We start from the raw sequence: 10,582 nt of genomic DNA on the forward strand, positions 1-10,582 counted from the left end.
AACATGTGTAGAGGTTAAATTAGCGAAAACACCGTTTCATTCAGTTGAAAGGAACTCGAATTCTCTAGAACTAATTCACAGTGATATTTGTGATTTAAAGTTTGTGCAAACTAAAGGAGGTAAAAAGTATTTTATTACTTTTATAGATAATTGCACAATGTATTGTTATGTCTTTTTGCTAAGGAGTAAAGATGAGACTTTAGAAGCATTTAAACAGTACAAGAATGAGGTTGAGAATCAACTAAGCAAACGAATAAAAATTGTTCGTAGTGATAGAGGTGGGGAATATGGAGCACCGTTTGATAAATTTTGTTCAAATTCTGGGATTATTCATCAAACTACAGCTCCTTATTGAACGCAAAAATCGTACTCTAAAAGAGATGATGAATGCTATGTTGGTTAGTTCTGGTTTACCACAGAATTTGTGGGGGGAAGCAATTCTCTCAGCTAACCACATTCTAAATAAAGTACCACACAAAGGTAGGAACGAAGCTCCTTATGAGGTATGGAAATGTCATAAACCTTCGTACAAATAGTATGTATAAAATGGTAAGTTTCGACATATACGTCGAATACATAATACAGTTAAACAGTTGATCTCAAATGGTGTTATTTCCATAGATTATGTAAAGTCTAGAGAAAATTTAGCAAATCCACTTACCAAAGGCTTACCAAGAGATCAAGTATACTGCCTATCAAGGGGAATGAGTTTAAAGCCTACTACATAATAATCTTTGTAATGGTAACCCAACATTGCTGACTGGAGATCCCAAAATCTTGGTTCAATGGGACAACTAAGTTATGAAGATTCAATAAGCACTTCGGAGTTAACTCCTACCCATTCCTATGATAAGGAAGTGCTATCTGCAGAAAGTTTTAGATTAAGTTATACTTTTAATGATTCTTATATCTTGGACTACCTAAGTGGAGTATGGCAGGTACTCTTAATAAGAGATCACCTATACAAGTGTGAAGTGTGGCCGTTTCTATGAGAATATTTCAAAGGCTTGAATTCTCTAAACCACTTATGAAGTCCAAGAGTTGTTCAGGGCCAAAATGAACACAACAGTGAGAACTCGAAAATGTTAGGAAGGTTATTGTGTTGATACTATTGTTTTGGTTTACAAAAACGGCTGACAGTTCAAGACACCGCGTTCACTGATTAGTCAAGTAAATCCGATAGTATTCTACTACGGAAGGTTCAAACCCATAAGGTACCTATCGAGATACGATAACATTCCGCCTGATCTTTCTATAGGGTCTGCATAGTCTACTGCATTAATTTCCATTCATGTGGGGGATTGTTGGAAAATTGGATTTAATTAGTTGGTTTGACCAATTTTTGACCAATTTATTTAGTGGGTCCTGTTAATTGGAAATAAGATTTTTTTGACCGAATGTGTTCTACTCCATGAGTAGATTAATATGGTATATTTATTTTCTCAAAACCAATTTAGGGTGGATGAGAAATTAAGGTCAAAAAATGCCCACTTGAAGTTGAAATAAAATAGGTGGGAAATTAAAAAATACCAATCCCGCATAGGAAAATTAGAAGAATATAAACCACTTTATATAGCTCAAGTTTGGGACTTGGGTTTGAGCCCCAAGGGGTATCAATAGTTTTTGAGGAGGAGAGAACCAACATACTAGTAGGTTAAGCCAAAATCCACACGCGCGCGCTGCCTTCCGGCCGGCTCGGCTCGGCACGGTCACGAGTCGTGGGTCATGGACTTGGGCTTGTGCCAAGCTGATATATATTTTTTGGTAAAATAACATTAAATTATATTATTTTATTATTATAATAATAATAATATATTTTATGTTATAAATTTTTTCTTCCCCGAATTTTCTGTGTGTGACACGTGGTGCGGTACTTCTCGAATTTGGCGAGTTGTGACAGTTGACTGTCCAAACTGTTTGTGTCTTTTGGACACAACTTTTCGACAGTTGTGTCTGTTGGGACACAACCTTTCAACATTTATAAATAGGCCCCATACCCCGATTTTTATTTATTTCAAAATCAGAATTGATTTTCTACTCTCCCAAAATTATTCTTTTGTCCCTGCATAATTTATGCTTTTATAATTTAGTCCTCGAAAATTACTTTTCGTGCATTTCAGTCATTCAGTGTGTGTGGAGAGATCTAAACTTTACGGGTTCGTTGGGTCTTGTAATTTGGAGTACTACTATTACAAGATGAGGTCATTGTATCTTGGGAAACGAGTGCTACAATACTATCAGTACCAGTGCAGGGCATTATCGTTTTAAGGAAAAAGAGTCGAACTCTTGCCTCGACCATTCAAAACCATTCAAACGTCGTTACTCTGCCCAAATATAAATTACGGTGGCACTATTATTTGCCAATCTTTTTCAACATATTTATCAGAGTATTTTAAATTATTTTTGCATCTGTAGATATTTTTTAAAGATGATCCCAACTATTTTTATGTTTTTCTCCATTCCTTAGCAGCCCAATTATGTTCTTCACTTTGCAATTTTGACTGGGGAGAAAATTTTTGTGTTTGGTGTTAATATATGTTTGTTTGCGAAGTCTACATGCATTATGTTGTTCGTTAATGTGTTGGCATAATTCCATAAAATATGGTTCTTTAAGACATTATTAGTCAATCTCGGATCAATTTTTTACTTCCACGTTGAACCGAGATTTAGTTAGTTCATTATACATTTTACTGCGAATCTTGCGTACCAATTATATTTTCAGTTGCATTGTTGTTGCGGAATGTTCACAATCATGTAAGTATTCTCTGCTTGTAAAGTAGAATATCAATCAAAATAAGGCAAAATTTGTCTAAAGCAATGTCTTTCTTCATAACAAATAATGTCATATATATTATGAAACAAATATCATTTGTAATATGCAACTTTACACATTTTATAACATATTATTGAAGTCAAAGAAGCTTAGTAAATAGCATACAATACATTATTTCAATGTATGACATTGCACTTCAAATTTGATAAATAAGTTGCAACAAGTTAGAAGCCACGTAACATATCATCATTAAGAATTCGTAACAAGCTATAGTCTAAAAAAAATGTGCAGTTTCACTCATCTTATTACATATCAATAATCACATGTGCAACTCAACACAAAATTGGATCAAAAATATTAAAAGCACAATGCCATAACAAACTATGATATCATCACATGGATAGCAATGATAATAATCATATATGACTAAGGAATTTGCTAGATGTACATAGGCTTGTACATCCGAGTGTCCATAATGGACACCCAACACTTCACCATTGGCCGAGGCGCCGATGGGCCCCGACGCGGCAGGCGCCTCGGCCAATGCCGAGGATGTACAAGTCTATGTACATGTAGAATAGTCCGACAATGAGATTGAATGCCATAACTCTTATTTGTATTTTACTTCTTATTGGTGCTGTTGGGAAACCCGCATAGATAGGATCCAAATTATGTAGTTCAAGTGGACATAGAAGTTCAAATGATTGCATTCCTCATATACAGTGGAAAGAAAAATCGTAACAAGTTTCACTGACATGTTATGTGATTGTCACGGGATTTTTCACAAATTTCATGTTCACATATGTGGTCAAATGGAAAAATTAAGAATTTGAAATTAAAAATATCAATAGCAAAAAAAAAAAAAAAAAAAAAAAACTTGCTACTATTACTACACAAAGTTTCAAAACAAAATAAATAAAATATGAGTAATTTCGTCTTAAGATTCATAAAAATAATTCTGCATTGTTTATCAATTGCAGTTGTTTTGATTCATTGGGGTTAAATGTGGCAGATTTCTAGGGGTTTTAATCAATATGATAGTGGTTGATTGACTGTTTTATTTATGTTCAGTTACTTAAAATAGGTTAATCGTGAAATTTCAATAATTTTAGCAATTTAATTTGGGTAAAAATATTTAGTAATTCGGGATGTCATTAATTGTGGGTGTGTTAATAGGAAAATTCTACTTGTACATGATAATTGCACATAATGGTGTTCATAATGTGATGTGACAATCGTCCGGTTGTTGATATGCGAGTGTGAAATTTAAATTAAATATTAGATCTAGTACCACGTGTAATTATGGACACCATTATGTAGACAATTATGTACATGTAGCACTTTCCGTGTTAATAACTGTTGAAGTATTTTAGTTACTAAAAAACGAGAAATTATGGGAGTAAGTAAATTTGTTTTATATTCGTATAATATCTAGTATTTATCATGTCTATTTCAAGAATTATTATTTTTTCCCTGGCTATGTGTGAATTTTTCCATATTCCATGCGGGAATGGGTTTCCCTGGACCGGTTTTGAAATGTGTTTTTGAGCCATTTTACATATTAATTACATTATTATAAGTGAATATGATTATAAACTTATAAAATCGTAGATTAAGATTTATTTTTCTTAAATTTGTAGCTACATTTTTTAATAATGATAAATTGAATACCATTTATTCATAGCAAAACGAAATAATATATTTCTTTTACAAAAAGACGAAAGCAAGACGTTGAACTCAAGAGTATGAATAGAACTAGAAAATAGTCAACTTAGAATCCCTTCTATTATTATTAATATGACGATGATCTTACTACCACATAGAATGATGATCATTTAGACTATAAATTAATAACGTTACATTTGTTGACTAATGTGAAAATCACAAAGATTATCGAATTAATGTTATTAGTAATAACTCCTTATTGAAAATAAAACAATTATATTTTGATCTTGTATAATTCTCCTCTAAATCCGATAAGAGGTCCACAAAACCATCCTTGGGTAGAGGTGATATAAGGAACGAGTCATCCTGCCCCCAAACCCATCCGGATTAATTTTAAAAAATATATATGCCTATAATAGAAATGGAAATTACACTAACACAATTTTTTAAAAATTATAATTCAAAAAACAGGTTGAAGGTTTGTTCATTCAAAAATCAAGTGATAATTCTATATTTTAATAATAATATAAAATTAAATTATCCACCACCCTCTAACTCACCCGGAGCTAGATTTAATTCCAATTTCAACTCTCTCTAACATGTTATTTGTCTCACTTTTCTCTATTAATATCTTTTTCTACTTTCTCTCTCTACCATTTTTGGCTCTACCGTCCTTCTTTCTACCATTTCTCCTCAATTCTTTTTGAAAGCAGGAAGTAGAAATCAATTTCTAAGATCTTACTTTACCAAATTTTTTATTAGGGCTCAAATCGCCGCTTCAATGATTTTGTGGTGGTTTGCGGTAGTTTATGTAGTGGTTTTTCGTAATTTTTGCAGTAGGTTTTAAGACGATTTGTGATAGTTTATGAAGTAGTTTGTGGAGATTTTGAGGTGGTTTTGTGGTGGTGGTTTTTGAGTTGGTGGTGTTTGAGGTGATCACATGTTCATAGGATGTATGTCAAATGCCATGTTAATATCTGTTGATGGGACCGGTAGTGGTGATATGTTATAGGTCACATGTACCGAGTCATATGTTATTGTGCATTGATCATATATAAATGTTTACAGTTTACAAATCAATCAGAACTAGTCACATATCATGTTTGTATATCACAAGTCACACTCCACAAGTTATTGACTCATGGTTGACTTCATCCTCAATATTTTGATCATAACAAACAAGATTAATATTATTTTTAACATTTTATTTTGAGTGACGATAGTTCAATGTTAAAATCTATCAAACATTGTATATCGGATTTGAAATGAAGATCAAATTGAAAGTTGTTTATGCATTTAAGTCAAATCATTTGAGACGAGAGCTTAAAAGATAAACGTCAATAAAAGTCAAGATCAAAGTCAAGCATTGAAAACCAAACAATAAGAAGGATAAAGATCAAAAGTTCAAGAGCCAAATATGGAAGAAACTTCGAAGCAAGATCAAAGACTAGACTTTCTAGATCATATGTAAAGGTATAACACTTTGATCTTTAGTAATGAATGACAATGACTCAAAAATCATTTTGTGCATGAAAAGTTATTTTTCACTATCACTTGCATAAAATGTTTTTATCAAAAGTAAGGTTGAACCTTTTTTTTTTTTTTTTTTTTTTTTTTAAGTCATACTTGAACTTGGATCACAATTTTTTAAAAAAAAAAAAAAAAAAATGGTCAATGGTCAACAACGGTAAATTTTTTGTTACCGTTGGACAACGGCTAATTTGGTTGTCTGGTTGAATGGATTTTTTTTCGTTTTGATTTCTATAAATAGTACTTCACTTTCATTCTTCACAATAATAATGAAGAGAGTTTTCTTATGAGATATATTTGTGAAAAATCTTCTTTGAGTTTGACTTTTATTTTTATTTCATTTATTTCTTCATAGCAAAAATTTTGATAGTTCAAATCAAATTTCTTGAATCAATTTCTTTCATCAAAGTTTTTTATCCCTTCTTGTTCTTAACTTATTTATATCATTTTTGAAAGAGAGGTATATTATTGAAGAAGTTCTTTGTACTTACATTGCAAAACTTTTCTACTTCTTCATATTGAAAACTTTGATTGTTGAATCAAACTTCTGGAATCATTTCTCTCATCAAAGTTTTCATCTTTCCTTGTGCTTAATTATTTACATCCATATTAAAGGGGAGATATATTTTTGAAGAAGTTCTTTTTATGCTTAGATTTAACAAATTTCTCTACTCCTTCATATTGTAAAATCATCAAGATTTCTTATTTCTCTCTTTGTGCATAACTTATTTGATATTTCTTGAAGAAATTATTTGAATCTACATTACATTTATTTCTTCCCAATCTTCTCATTGAAACACTTTGATTGATTGAATCTAATTTCTAATTATCATATTCATCAAAGTTTTTCATCCAACACTTGAGAGTTATCATTTGTTACTGTTTATTGAAGTGTTGAACCTACTTCTATCTTGATACATAATTGTGTTCGTATCATTTATTAAGAGAGAAGTTTTCACTTATAATATTTCTCTCTTTTTTAATTATGGGTCGTGTTGAGGTCCTGGAAAGTTTAACGATGTAAAAGGATCGATGCTCCTTGTTTGTAAGTTACCGAAGCGTTGTAAAAAGGTTGGATTGCACTATAAGTCAATCAATATAGTGAAAGAGGTCGTGCTCGTGACGGAGAGTTTGGTAACGGGGGACGTAGATTATTGCATTGGATCAAACCTCCATATCATATCGTTTGATTTCTCTTCCATTTTACTTATCTTTGCTTTTATTTATTACTTGTGGTTTTATCTTAGTCTTTGCTCTTTTTCATATTTATGAGTAATCACTAATTGCTACATTTAAGTAAGCATTAGTTGTATACTTAAAACTATTTTTCGAAAAAGTTTCTATAACCAATTCACCCCCCCCCCCTCTTGGTCAGCTGGTTTTGAGCTTTCAATTGGTATCAGAGCAAGCTGCTCATTTTGAAATTAAGATTCTACAATCTTGAACAATGACTAATCACATTTTTCAAAATCTTGAGGGGTATTCTACAAATCGTCCTCCTCTCTTTGATGGTACTAATTATAACTACTGGAAGACTAGGATGACCATATTTGTTCAATCAATAGATTATAATATTTGGGAAGTAATTGAATTTGGTCATTATGTGCCTACAAAAGTTACTAAAGAGGATGGTAAACCAAATCAAATAATTCCTAAACCTAGAGAAAAATATAGTGAAGTAGATAAAAAAAAAAAATTGTCTTTAAATGCTAGAGCAAAAAATATACTTTATTGTGCTTTAGATAGGAATGAATTTAATTGTATTAGTATATGTGATTCTGCTTATGATATTTGGCATGCTTTAGAAGTTACTCATGTTGGAACTAGCAAAGTGAAAGAAACTAAGATAAATCTCTTAGTTAAAGATTTTGAAATTTTTTTTATGGAAGAAAATGAATCGATAGTTGACATGATTACTCGTTTTATCGATATTGTTAATGGTCTCAAATGCTTTGATCGAAAATTCACTAATGGTGAATTTGTGAGTAAAGTGCTTAGGTTACTCTTGAAAGAATGGGGGTCATTGAGAATGTTGATAAAGAACACCAAAGATATCAAAACTTATCCATTGGAAGAGCTCTATGGAACATTAATGACATATGAGCTAAATTGCGCTAAGACAAATGAGAAAACAATGAAAAACAAAGAAGAAGAAATGCGCCAAATTGCTTTAGAATCAATAGTTGATGAAGGCACTTCAAGTGAAAATTTAATGATGAAGAATTTGATGATCTAGTTCTTCTTCTTAAGAAATGGAAAAGTTTCCACAACAATCGTCAATTCAAAAAGAAAGAAGAAAATGGTGAAGAGAAGAATAGATTCATAAAAAGAAAGCACTTCAATCAATATGGGATGAGAATGATGATGATGACCATGAACAAGATGGAAGTCGAGGAAATTGCAAACATGTGCTTTATGGCCTTTGAAAATGAGGTAAACATAAATGACAATTCTTTATATGATGAATTATCTACCTTATATGATGAACTTCTTGAAGAATTTGAAAAACTTGTTCTCAAACACTCTACTCTCAAAAAGAAAAATTCTTTATTAGAAAAAGAAGCAAAGAAACTTTTGGAAACTCAAAATGATTTTGAAAAAGAAAATCTCAATTTTGATTCTTTAACTGAGGAGAATTCCTCTTTAAAAGAAAAGATTTTAGGTTTGACTCAAATTGTTCACAAAATTACTCAAAGTAAGAATAATTTTGATTTAATGCTTAGTGAACAAAAATATGTTTTTGATAAAGGAAGAGTTGGATACAAACCATTTTTAAAACAAAAGTCTTCTGAAAACTTCTTTGTTAAAGCTTCTACTTCCCCTATTTCAAACACGACATGTAATTTTTTGCAAAAAAAATGAGCATGTATCTTTAATTGTTTAATCAAAAAGAGGTTTCACTTTGAGAGTAAATACAAGTGGATTCCAAAGCATACAAACACTAACAATCAAGGATCCAAAGTTTTATGGGTACCAAAGAACAAAAACTAAACTATTTTGTAGGTATCAAAGAAAATAAAGAGCAAACCGTCTTGAGTTAGTGGATGTTTGAGCACCTGATCGGGAAACAAGCTCTATTCTCAAAAAGAAAGAATGGAGTTCAAAATGAAAGAATTGGAGTCAATAAACACTCCAAAGAAGTTATCAATCAAATTGGATGATCAATGTATATTTGTAAACTTAACCAACTATTGAGGTATGGTCAATTCCTTTCTTTTTAACTACTAGATGACTCGTTATTATGTTAAGTACGTGCTTATGTGCCATATTTCAATTTAATCGTAAAGAATAGCACCTTTGTATCGAAAAATGGATTTTTAGATATCTTAGTGGCACTATGACATTAGATCTTTGGCATCCAGAGGCACCCACCTTGATTTGCTAGCTATGCAAAAAATTAATTAGCCAATAGTTTTACTAAGCCTCTAGCTCTTGATAGAATTTCACATATTTGAAGAGGTTTGGAAACTTTAAATGAAATTGAAATATGTGATTTATTATATTTTGATATCAATTGTTCAATTTTATTTTCAAGCTTCAAAAAGAATGATGGTGGTCTTGATGCTTTTGAAAATAATCATTGAAATTATTGGTAATCACTCATCTCTTTTTATTGAAAATTGTTCTCTTAATAGATAACATTAAACATAATCTACTTTATTTTTAGTTAATTGTGTGATAAGTGTTATCATATCAAACTTGATTCTTCCTTATAAGAATGCTACTTTGAAAGGAGTGATGTTTATAAGAAGCAAAAATAAGGATGTTTATGTCATTGAATTTGAAATTGAAGAAAAATGTTTATCACATTTTAAAAGATATTTGACTATGGCACAAAAGACTAGAGTCATGTTTATATAGACCAACTTTCAAATATTTCCAAAAATTGTTTTTGTTAAAGGTATGACATATTTAAAATTTGAGAAATAGAAAATTTGTGGCATGTCTATTTGAAAAACAAGTAAAGAGTTTCTTCTAACTTAAGCAATATTCTTCGACTACAAAACACGTTCAATTTCTTCACGTGAATCATTTTGGACCATCTAGAATCACAAGCTCAAATGATAGGCATTACGCTTCGTCGTTAGTAATGACTATTCTAGATTTCTTGAGTCCTATTTTTGAACCTAAAGCATGAAACTTTGAATCATTTAAACATCTTTGAAGAAATGTTCAAAATGAAAAGGGATACACTATTCTATGTTTGAAGTGATAATGATGGAGAATTTGATGATTTTGATTTTGATTATTTTTGCAAAATTGATGGCTATGAACATTATTTTTTGGCTCCTAGAACTCTTCAATAAAACGGTGTAGTAGAAAGGGGGAATCATACATTGTTAGAAATAGCTCAAACTATGAAAATTGTCTACAACAATATGTTCTTTTAGTACTGTGTTCCATGTTGTGAGTAATTTTTTTGTTTGGTGAGTCTGCACTTTTGACTTATAGAGTTTTTGAAAATTGTGTATTAAAATTGTTTGGTTGCAAAATCCTTTTCTTAAATACTAAATTTGAGAATTATCAATGAATTTGAAGTATGAGGCTAAATTGAATTTATACTAAATGTTTTCGTATGATTAGTTGGAATGTATATAAATCTTATCCAAATTA

Source organism: Olea europaea, chromosome 21 (assembly GCF_002742605.1).
Source record: "Olea europaea var. sylvestris chromosome 21, O_europaea_v1, whole genome shotgun sequence".
Taxonomy (NCBI): domain Eukaryota; kingdom Viridiplantae; phylum Streptophyta; class Magnoliopsida; order Lamiales; family Oleaceae; genus Olea; species Olea europaea.